The sequence below is a fragment of the Leiobunum rupestre genome, chromosome 5 (genome assembly GCF_980474605.1).
Source record: "Leiobunum rupestre chromosome 5, qqLeiRupe1.1.hap1, whole genome shotgun sequence".
NCBI lineage: Eukaryota > Metazoa > Arthropoda > Arachnida > Opiliones > Sclerosomatidae > Leiobunum > Leiobunum rupestre.
In genome coordinates, this window is record NC_143388.1 from 68,800,627 (window position 1) to 68,812,772 (window position 12,146).

General features: G+C 32.3%; 1 long non-coding RNA gene across 3 annotated transcripts; it reads right to left on the reverse strand.

Annotated features, from left to right (window-relative positions):
* Positions 1–365: 365 nt before the first annotated feature.
* LOC149945679 (uncharacterized) lies at positions 366–10,051 on the reverse strand. Of its 3 annotated transcripts, none has more exons than XR_016480827.1 (3): positions 9,861–10,051; positions 5,319–6,624; positions 366–4,477 (listed from the first exon to the last, which is right to left on the reverse strand). It is a non-coding gene; the product is annotated as an uncharacterized LOC149945679 (long non-coding RNA). The 3 variants fall into 3 exon arrangements; XR_016480826.1 differs by having other exon boundaries at positions 5,319–5,489; positions 6,499–10,051; XR_016480828.1 differs by lacking the exon at positions 9,861–10,051 and having other exon boundaries at positions 366–1,714; positions 4,277–4,477; positions 5,319–6,222.
* Between the last annotated feature and the right edge of the window lie 2,095 nt (positions 10,052–12,146).

The window sequence follows — 12,146 nt, forward strand, 5'->3', positions numbered from 1 at the left end:
AAACCTTCACTAGCTTTTTTTTAGATTATTGATTTAGTTACGTAGTTTTCCCATAAAGTGAATTTTAAACCATTTGGGTCAAGACCCAGTTTATATCAGCCTAAACTATAGAACGCTTCGTCTTTAAAATAGTATTTACAATATTTATTTAATATACATTCTCATATAATAAGAAAAGCTTGTCATAAATCCCACTTTATTTATTTAGCTGAATAATTTGAATACATATTCAATATTATTTTTATTTAGCTGATTAATTTGAATATTCATTATTAATTTTATTTAGCTGATTAATTTGAATATTCAATATTAATGTTATTTAGCTGATTAATTTGAATATTCAATATTAATTTTATTTAGCTGATTAATTTGAATATTCAATATTATTATTTAAATACTACAATACGTGCCAGGCACTAAATTGTAGAATGGTAAGCGTACTTTTAGAATCTAAAATCATACAATGTTCCCCTGCACGTTTGTTTATAAGAGGAGGGGGGGGGTAGCTTAAAATTACTTAATTTGGGATGTGGAAGTTTTAGGATCAGATTTCCAAACCGCAAAGAAAATTCTCTCGCGTTGTCTAATTCTTTTCTAGAGGTGCCAATTAAGTATTAGAGAGGTCCAGGTGCCAATTAAGTTTTAGAGAGGTCCAGGCCTCAATTTTCCAAAGTGTCGGGAAGATTGTTTGTAGTTTCTTATGGGAATTTGTGATTTTTACAACTAAATTTCCCGACACAAATATGAAATGAAATGAAAAATCTTTTTATTGTGCAAAGAAACAACACCTGTTACAGTGTCAGCTAGTCGATACACATTAAATAATTGGTTAATCGGTATAAATTATATAACAATAGGTAATGATATAAGAATAGGGAAATGTCAGCGAAATGTTATTACAGTGAATGGCCTATATGATAAGGACCGATAATGTTTTCATATCACATATTTTACAGTTACATATATCAACAACATTTGAATAATTGTTTGCGGTTTTTAAGATTCTGTTAATTGGGTTAAGATTACTTTAAGAGGTTTTGAATAGTTGGAAATGTCTTATATAATAGTTAAGGACAATGAAGTTGATCTTGCAAAGTAAATCCTCACTGGGGATCAGATTTTTAAACAATTTATATAGGAAAATAAGCTCGTATTTTTCGCGAGTAACAGATAATTGATCAATTTGCAAATCTTTTAGTAATTTATTGTAGTTGTAAATGTGGCATTTAAAAAAAATTGTGTGTAAGTATTCTATAAATTTCTTTTGAACTGTTTCGACAATTAATCTTAAATATACGCTACAGCCTCCCCACGTTAAAGAACCGTACATTACTTTAGAGCGAACTAAGCTTTTGTATAAAAGAATTAAATGAAATTTCGAATTTATGTTTTTAGTAAGTTTTAAAGTAACTCCGAACAATCTTCCGCAGCCATTAACTAAGTGATGGACGTGTTCCCGGAAGTATAACCCTTTATCTAGATAAACTCCAAGGTCTTTAATGGAATCTTTGCGGGGGACAGTATCTCCGTTAATTTTGTAAACAAACCTAATCAATTCAGTTTTCCTACTGAAAGAAATGATTACCGATTGTGTTGGATTAATGGGCAAATTGTTATTAGAGCATCAAAGTGAAATTTTGTTTAAATCTTCTTGGACTTTCAGACAGTCAATGACACTGTTAATGGGCCTGCATAGTTTGTTGTCGTCTGCAAACTGACAAAGACTAGAATGATTAATAATAAATTGGAGGTCATAGATGTAGACGTTGAATAAAAGGGGTCCCAGGGATCTGCCCTGGGGCACCCCGCAGTTTGCACCGTTACTGACATCGGTGGCAACACCGTTACACTTCAGCGCATTCGCACGGTTAAGTAGGTAGCTGCTTAACCAGCGCAGAAAATCGCCATGAATGCCAAGACTCTCTAGTTTTTTCAAGAGTAGCGGGTGTGATACACGATCGAAAGCTTTTGCTAGATCAAGAAAAAGTACGTCTATTTGTTTTTTACTTTTGACAATTTCAGACACTGTATTTAAAAATTTAACATGGTTCGTCTCAACGCTTTTGCCTTTGAGAAAACCGTGTTGGGAAGAGTTTGGAAAAGTATTGAACCATTTTGATAAATAATTGTGAATGATTCGATCGAATAATTTCGCGAAAACGCAGAGAAGAGAAATTGGCCTATATTTATTAAGGTTTCCGGCAAATCCACTTTTAAAAATTGGGCTGACAATGGACGTTTTCCACGAGGTGGGGAAAGTATTATATTAAATGATACGTTAAAAATGTATTCTAATAAAGGAAGAAGTAGATCGCCGCAACCCTTAACTACAAAAGCCGGAATATTATCAACGCCGGTCGAGAAAGTTAAATTTAGAACCAAGATTGCCTTTTTAATATCTAATTGTGAAATACTAATGGAGTGGTAGGTGTTAGAGTGATAATATTTTGTGTCGTAATCGGGTTGGCGGGAGTATTGTCGACAGAGATTTTAGAGAAATTTTTTTGAAATTCTTTTGCTAAATCAGTAGGGCTGGGGGCATTTTTTGTCCTTTTTCAGCCGAATATCCATGGGTTTTCCCTTAATATTTTTATTGATATAGCCCCAAAACATTTTTGGATGTTTAAGTGCCATGTTACAAATATTTTCGGTATTTCCTCTACTATTACTGTGTAATAAACGTTTGGAAAAAGTACGAAAGTATCGAAAGTTTTCAAAGTCACTGGGGTTTCTAGTCCGCTAAATTTTTTTATGGTAATAATTTTGGCGTTTTAGAGACGCCATTAATTCAGCAGAATACCAATTGGGGAAGGTTTTAGGGGTTCTGCGTATAGATTTGGGGATAGAAGTGTTCATGGCGGAGAGACCAACGCTGGTCAGCATATCGACGCATATATTCACATCGGTTTCGCTATAGAATCGTGTCCAATCATAATCAAGGATGTGGGTATATAGTTGAAGATAGTCTCCCTTAGCAAAGTTGTAAGATTCTGAGGATTGGGAAATAGCCTTCTCAAGGTCAGTAAAATATTCCAGGGTGAAAGGTGGGTGGGGTTTATCAATATTAACAAAGGATGTGTCCATGGGCGAAATTATTATGTTATTTGCATTGGTCAAGCAGAGGTCGAGTGGGTTTCCGTATGTGTTTTTAAGATCAGAAATTTGGCGCAGGTTGGTTGAGTAGCATACATCAAATATATGGGCCGCTTTTTGCTGTATATAATAGGCGCAGTCAATTGCGCTATTATGGGACCAATCGACCTTTGGCAAATTGAAGTCGCCTAGCATAATAATATCAGCGTCTAAATTTAAATTTTTAGTATGGAGTAGCCAGTGGGAGCTAAAAATTTCATAGAGTTGATCATTGTCACGTGGGGAGAAATACACATGCTTAAAACTATAGTATAATTTTACCTAAAAATCTACCGGGGTTGAATAGTGGTTAATAGTTCTGGAGCTACCAATATATATGAAATCTGGACAAAACCTTAAGGTTAAACTTCGCAAGGTCATCTGCCCAACATTAAATATGACTTGAAATAAGTTTCAAGGTTTTTTAAAAAGCTAGTTTCATAACTTTCATCCAATAGTAATTCGTTCACAATGTAAAGTAGACGAAAATTTTAAGACGGTCACTCTTGCCCAGTCTTAACCCGCGGGTTTAAACTACCGCGTATTATGAAACGCAAAAACTCGATTACTATCGTTAAATGATGGCGCACGCTAATTGTAATACGAAACAAATAACAAAATACTTGGGATTTTCGGTGTTAAATGGACATAGAAATTTGTTTAGAGAATCTACGTATAGAAAAGGTCGGCAATCGAACATTTAACGAAGACAGCTCAGTAGTTCAAACGCAATGAATACTAGAGACTTCGGTGACTAAAAAAGGTTACGATATAACAATTCATGCAAGAAATTTAATTTTAATTGTCATATTTTTTCTATAAAACATTTTTTTTTCATTATTTAAATAGATCTTGCAAGTAATGAGGGGGGAAACGCATAAGGTCTAGCGTATTTGATGTCAAGTAGCGTGATACGCGGGTTTTCTTTACCGAGAGTTATGAACAAGCCCATATAGAACTAATCCATTTTTCTAATTTAAGACCTTGCCCATTGTTTGATTTAACTACGTTCATGAGTCGAGACATTAGGACGTAGTGTTGGGGAGAGGACCTGCCGAATTTTAACCTAAAGTTTTTTGGCCAGATTTAGCTTACTTCAATGATGATTAAAACCTTCACTAAACAAAAAAAGAAAAGTACCTACTTTTACAGCGAGGTAAGTCTCCAGACCAATTACCGCTCTTCTCACATTCTCGACTAACTGGCGGGTCAACTACTTTGCCATCGAGTTTTAAAGAATAGCCCCCGGGACAAGAGAATTTGCAATTCCAAGTTTCATATGGTTTTCTAGGAGAGCATTTATTAATTCTTCGATCTGAATCACCCAGATCGCAATCGAAAGTCTCTAAAATAAAGAAATATTAAACTTAGTTTATGTAAATGTATCCTTATTTCTGTTACTGAAATTATTAGGTATCACGGTTAAAAAAAACCTTCTTTGTACCTTTATTTATATTATGGAAAGTTAATATTTGGCCCTGATTCTTTGATTTCCCCATTTTATGAAAACGTGTAGAGGTTAACGGTAATAGTAAGTATAGGGCGCTGTTGGCTCACGTTGAAAGAAGGGCTTGCCAACATCTTCATACGCAATGTAACCCGGCCACCTAATTAAGGACATTTCCGCCTATTTCCCACCATTAAAAACTGTGCTCACAACTAAATGATGGGGACTTTTGACCCTTAATATATTATGACTTAAAGAAAATGCCTGCAAAATTTCCGCCTGCAAGCAATTTTTCACAATTTTGGCGAAAAGTTTGACAAAAGTTACGGGACAATATATCTAGCCTCGTTATGCGATTAAATTAATTGGGACTCTTTTCAAAAATAGCTTGTTTAAATCTGATCCGTTTCGAGTTCAGCTTGGTTGAATATTTACCCGCACTCGACTTAGTATTAGCTTGAATCAGTTTAAACAAAGCTCCTTTAAGGATAATTTCGTGCTCTTAACCGGTTTGATTTACTTGATTTTTTCTTCTTCAAATTTATGAAGATTAAATACTCTTTATAGTTGTCACTTACAACTGCCTATTTTTGTTTTTTTCCTTACTCTGGAATACAAAGAAATAATACACTCCGTTACCAACAAAACGGCAAAAAATCTTATAATGGTTTAAGTTCCACAACCAAAAAAATCTCGAGTCCTACAATCATTCAACTCAAACAAACTTAAAAACACTTACATGAGCAATTGAAGGTCAAGTTTGGTTCCAAAATGTATGTTAAACTTTTTGGCGTTTCCCCAGTGAATATATGACCGGGTTTCTTACAAGTTAACGTACATTTTTTGTTTTCACAAAAAGCTTCCGCATTTATATTTTTTGCTTGACGTTCAACATAAATATAACCGTTTGCTAAAATAAATAAAATATTATATATTTGAAATTCAATCTTTTATTTTTAGGAGGCTGGAGGCTTCGAAGACAACCATTCGACATAAACAGCTAATTTGAAATGATTGTTTACAAAGTAACAACCGTAAGCATACATTTTTTTTATAATATCATGATAGCAACGTTATTCAAAAACCAGCTAATTCGAAATATTACATTTGAATAAACATTATTTAAATTTTAAAATGTTACGAAAAATTTGCTTGTTAATTAGGAATAAATGACTGCCAATGTTTTTAATTTTCACCTAAATTACAGAAAACATTTGAAGGAATTTAATAGTCTGCGATTGAAGCATCAAACCTTTAGTCATATTACAGCTAATAATAAGAATAAAATTTTAGGCTTAATTCCGTCTAGTTGCGTCTTGATCAAAAACATGTTTTTTTTCAGACATATTTCAGTCATATTACAAATTTTATGTAGTCTTATTCACATTTTCGGTAAACTGCAATTGTATACCTTAGCTTGCTCTGATTACAGTCAAGCTGTATCTGCTTCAATGCAGTTAAATTACAGTATAATTTGCAGTTCAGTGTAGTAGTGATTCAGGTGATTCCTACTATAATTAGCACTTCCGTAGAGTTCATAAGATTTTTTTACAAAAACATTTGCTTTAAATAAAAGCCTTTTTTGCGATTTATCTTCAAAGTAGTTTTTAGAAATGATAAATTTACTACAATAACAACCGCCGAGTTAATTAAGGAAAGATTCTTAAAATCCAAATTCTTTCGTCTACCAACTCTTAATTAGCAAAATCCCTAATGCATCTTATTAAGATCTTTAAGAAATAAAATGTAATCGCGTTCGACTCTCATAAAGGTTTGGAAAATATGAAGTATGAGATATAGAAATATTTCCAGTTACGAAATTGAATCTTTGAATTTTTGAAACAACTTTTTATCACGGCCAAAAAGTTGTTACCGAGCTTGAGCTTAACAAGACAAAATAAAAACAGAAAAGTACATACTTCTAACTTGAAATTCAAGAGTTAGAATATTAGTTTCAAGGTTAAATTGTGAATAGGTAAATGGTAAAGATGTCAAATACAACATAAATGTTGCGCAGATTCCCAAATGATCCATTTTTATTCAAACTTAGAAAAATAACGTGTATTAATTCTTATTTTTTCACACTTAACATTTGATGCACAATTAGAAGAAAATTGTTGATCCTTATTTTCTTCCATGAAATAAAAAAAATAAAAAAGGTCAATATTAAAGGTAAAAATAAATAGATATACTTTAGGGATCCCAAGTTTAAAAAGTAAATAAATAAAACTCAAAACTGTTTTAATATGATTAAATTTTAAATGATACAAAGAATTATCCAAGCAATTGGTTCCGAGTTTAATAAATAAAACCTTTCTCTGTATAATTTCAAAGGGTTCCAGCGAGGGTTTTTTTGGCGCAAAACAGTGAGGCCCCTTAGTTACTTGGTCGATATCTGATTTTCAATAAGTCAACTTTAAGGGGGAAGAATATAGTAAAAGCCTCTTTTTCGTTCAAGCTGTTTTAACAATTACATAATTGAATTTTCTTTTTCTTTTTAGGCTGAACCTTCCTCTAGTGCTTATAATAATTTTCATAATTATAATATTAATAGTTAACGAGATATAAGGTCCTAACTAAAGGGTAGTTTGGGCGCTTGCCCAACTTGCTTAGCTCCGGGGGTCCGAATTAAAACGTAATAACTTAAATACTTTTAAATTTAAAATTGTCAAAATTATTTTAAGCACTAAACAAGAGGCTGTTCTACACTTAAATATTAATTTTATAAGTTAAAATACAAAATTAAAAGAGTTCAGCTTGAAATAGCACGAAAGTAGACAATAGCAACTGTAGTCTTAACATAAACAAGGAAAATTGTTTTGCCCTTTAGTTCTGCTATTCAAATATTAAAAATACGTTAAGCCGTTGCCTACGTTGTTCTAAAGGTCCGTGCAAGCCTCCGGACCGAGAGTACATATAAACTAGAGAATGATTTGTTTTGAGGATTCAGATTTACTCCATGCACAATAAAATGTGGCATTGGAAAGTGCAAACTGTTGTAAAATGAGCAAATTGTAAAATAACATTTTTAAGCTTAATTAAAGAAGTTTGATTCCCAAAAACACAGCAAATGAAAGGTGAGGACTCATATTTAATTATTCAAATATTAATTTTGGTTTTGGTCTTTAATGTAAAAAGTTAAGCCAGAACGATTTTTAAATTTTATTTTTAAGTCTGAATTATACCTGAAAACACCACTCCCTTCAAAAATCATTTTTAGTCGAGATAAGCGAGCTATCTATAGTAAATCAAAAACCAATAAATAAACCATAGCGTCGTTAAAAAGTATTACCCTGAGGCCTGCACACGTACCATTCTAATGACGTAAGCATCAGACAGTCTTACCAGGCGGCTTGCTCAAATTTATGGTGTTATTTTCAATTAGGGTCAAAGCGAGTCCAGCGAAACGTTTGATTGCATATGAATCAAAAAAATTCAAAACCTTTTAAATATTCGAAATTTCATAAATTTGAAGGTGTTGAGCTCATGTTAGCACTTTTCCCTCGCAGCAAGTGGAGCTGGATTCGACCCCAGCTTGTGGATTTAGAGGGATTAATTTTTAATGCGTTGAGCTCTCTTCACACTTGAAAATTTCCTGAGTTTTTATGTTATCCCTTTTCTTTTAAATTTATGGAAATGAACGGTAATATTACGAAGCACTTCAAAAACGTTAAGGTTGTGGACGTATTTTTAAAAGCAAAAAGGAATGTGGTAAATTGTCAAATGCCTTCTGAAGATCAAGTTAAATTTAATTATAGGTTATGGAAAAAAACCTTTTAAAGTCAGCAATGAATTGTATGTATAAAGCAAAGGCTAAAGTAAGGGATGCCGCTTATACCCCTTCTTTCGCGATCATTTCAAAGGGGATATTCTTTTCTAACAGTTTATTTGCCGTGGTATTTAAATTGCTAATAAATGACCTTATTATCCTAAGGTTTTTATGTAATTTAGGAAATAAGAAAAATCTTGGATGATCATAACGAAACGGAGTTCTTTTAGCCAATCTGTGATGCTAAACAATGTATTTATCACATTTTTATCTTATTATGGACATGTAGTAGACGGGTCTTTCTTTAATAGCTGGCTTAACTGATTAAGAAAATTGGTAGTTAACTTATAAATGGTTAATTTACTAAGGAATGAAAATTTGTATTGACAAATTATATACATTACTGGGTGCCTATTTAATGAAACTAAAAATTTAATAATAAAGAAAAGTGCTAATGTACCAGTTAAGGAACTTAATTATCTGCTATAAGTAAAATGGCTTTAAGCTGTTAAAGGAAATTTACTTAAAAATGAAATTAGTATTTTATTGATAATATAAATGGGAAATTAACATTTACGGAAACGTATTATTTCCTTAGCCACTAATTAAGAAAAATAATGAGAAATTGCTGTTAAAAACATAAATTAATAATTACGGAAATTACTAAGATACTACATAATAGACTTAGTAATTTAATTACTAACAAAAATTGATTTTTGGCTAATAAAGAAAAATAATTATTTAAATAACTAAGAAAATTAAGCTTCAGCCGAACTTTGCTTTAAGAACTCAACGTTTCGAAAAATAACTTTGAACTTTGAGGAACTTAAGTGCGAGACATCTGCTCTTTATAATATCAATGTCCTTTAATAAGAGTGCGCTTTAAAGTAACTAACCTTTAAAGAAACTGACTTTTTAAATTAACATCTAGTTGTCGGAGCTACCCTTAGAAATAACAATCCCTTAAGTAAAACCAACTTTAGTTCAACTACGCTTGACGTAAACTTCCTTAGAAATGAAAATATGCAGTGAAAGCCTAAATGCATTTCCAGGAAAATTGAAGTAAAACCGAGACGCGTTTATGAACAATGCTTTTTGGAAGTAGGGAAGACCCAATATTTAGCCAATTTTATTTTAAGACGATTCAACAAAATTTCCTTGTCGTTGAATTCGCCAATTTGCCACAAACTAAGCTCATAATGTACCTCTCTTGGATAAATTCTGGCAGACAAAAATTAAAACTACACAAAACACCATCTAGTTCCATCTAATTGGATATCCAACATTTTGGATATATTAAAATAAAAGACATTAGACTTTGGGTCCCATGTGTAGAAAGTAGGTAAACACATCTTAACGTGGGTTATACCTCATGTTATTCAAAACCTTATCTTTAACCATACAATACAGAATCATCGAAATTGATACGTTCACCTAAGATTTTACGTGGAATTGATAGAACAGTCAAAAATATTAACATAAAAAATCATAAAATTAAATATTTTAACTTACCAAAACTGACATTAAGACTCTTGTTTAGAGACGTTTCGATCGTTTATTCAGGTTCAACTAGTCGTTTGAAAGTGCCACGAATCACTAACGACGACACACTCGTTGAACTCTTGACGTGGCGCGCAGATCCATTAACACAAGGCGGATGACGTTCCTTTAAACAATTAGATTAATTACGCTTTGTTCGCATTGTGGATGAATGCTTTACTAAACTACAAATATTATTTGCCTATTGGAAGAAAAATATAAAATTATTATATTCTTCCCCTCGCAGACTTTCCTGACAACTGTAGTCACGTCGCACCACCTGGGATGCGATGTTTTATCATTTAAAATAATGCCTTAAATTGTTAATGGTACAGAAAACATACACTTTCATTTTGTCTATTTAATTTTATGACTTTTATTAAACTGTCAATTTAGCAAGAAATGTACTATTTTAATCCATTGTTTAAAATAATAATTCCTTTTCAAGATTTAAAACTGGTTTTTGGGTGTTTTTTTTTGTGGTGGAAAACGATTGCTTTGCGAAACATGGAGTATAATCGTTGATCTAAAATTATTTCAAACGTCTTTTTAAATCCAGGTCGAATTTTAAGAAAAAAGTGGACGTGAAATACGCGGTAAATCACATTTGAGGAAAAAAGAGCTTAGGTGAGAGGTTTTATCACTGGTCACAAGAGCATTATAATGTTATTTAGGTGTATTACACTCGTGTCGAGCTTGGCGAAAATAAAATGACCCGTTACATAACCACTTTTGTTAATTCTTCAATTCCATTCAATTCAATTTCATATATATTACTATGGGTCATGCGCATACTTAGTGACTTATTCAGAAGCGTGCCCTATTTATTATTATTATTAATTTCGACCAAATTCACTTAATTCAAGGGAAAACATTGAAAATTAATTAACTCAATGAAGGACAAATCTTGTACATAATTTAGAAATTAAAAATAAGAAAAAACCACTGTTGTACAATTTAAAATGTTTTATTAAAAACAGCTACGGCCGTTTCGACGACAAACACCTGTTTTGAATTCCAAATAAACCTTGTTTTTCTTTCTGACTCGTTTATGCCTAGTATCTCTATTCGCGCTTTAATTTTTCCAAAATAAGGACTCTGTATCCCTGGAACAAGTTAAATCTATTTAGTTGATAATTTGTGTTATAAAATTGAAATGTTTCTTTCTGTTTAATTTTTTTCTGGATATAAGAAGTGTGCTCATGAAGTTTGAAAAAATGGTTCCTTCGGCCTTGAAGTCTAAAATAGTTGAAATATTTCCCATAAAAGCAATGTTTTCTGAAGTTGCTATCAAAAAATACTACATTTTGTAATATGTACTATTAATTTCATATAAGTACTAATGAATAATTTCAATGGCTGATCGACATAGAAGTCGCTTCTTAAAATGTCATTACACGAAAAATTAATCCCCGTATCCTTTAGCAACGACATACTGATTTTTTTATGCATTTCCATCGGAGGCTGATTCTTCAGAATCCGACGTTTCAAAATTTTCTTCCGTGATCAAATTCATCTTTTCGTTGTCAGATGATCATTTCAAATCACCTACTCATTTTTTGTTGATTTTGGCATATGAATTGTGGGCTGCTAGGTTGAGGCATAAGATTAACAAGGCCCTCCTTATTTTGAATTGGGCATAAGAGCGCATATAATCTGCCCTAGTGGGATAAATAAAAATTTGGCGCCACGCTACCTGGCGGAGAAAAAGTTCAAATCCTTCCCTTCTCCCGCACCCCTAGTCCCCTACCACCTGTACTACCTCTGGCCGTATACAGTGTAGTTTCCAGTAGCATGCATTGGGGGATTTGAGCTCAAGTGTCGATTTTTCACCACCAGGTGGAGGAAATTTTAAGTTTTAAGGTAAATCCTTCGGTAATTATTAAAAAAATATTTTTTGTTTTAAAATGAAAGATAAAATATTCAACCTCTTAGAAGTTTCAATTAGACAAATTGGATCAGCAAAGTTTACATAAATATATGTTTATATTTTATACATTAAGAAATGAAAGTGTTTAGCAACTTAACGGGTGGACGTTATTAAAAAAATAAAGGTTTCATTCCCTCCGTTGCGTTGAAGCGTTTTTCACTTTTCCGAAATACACGGTGTCTTTATCTGATCGGCCCAGGCATTTTTCTCAAAAACTATACCTTCTAGAAATGTGCTATTTTCGGAATGTACTATCGTTGTTATTTGTGAATTTAAGAAAAATCATGAAATTTTCCACGGTTTTAGAATATGTAGTTTAGGAACGCTAG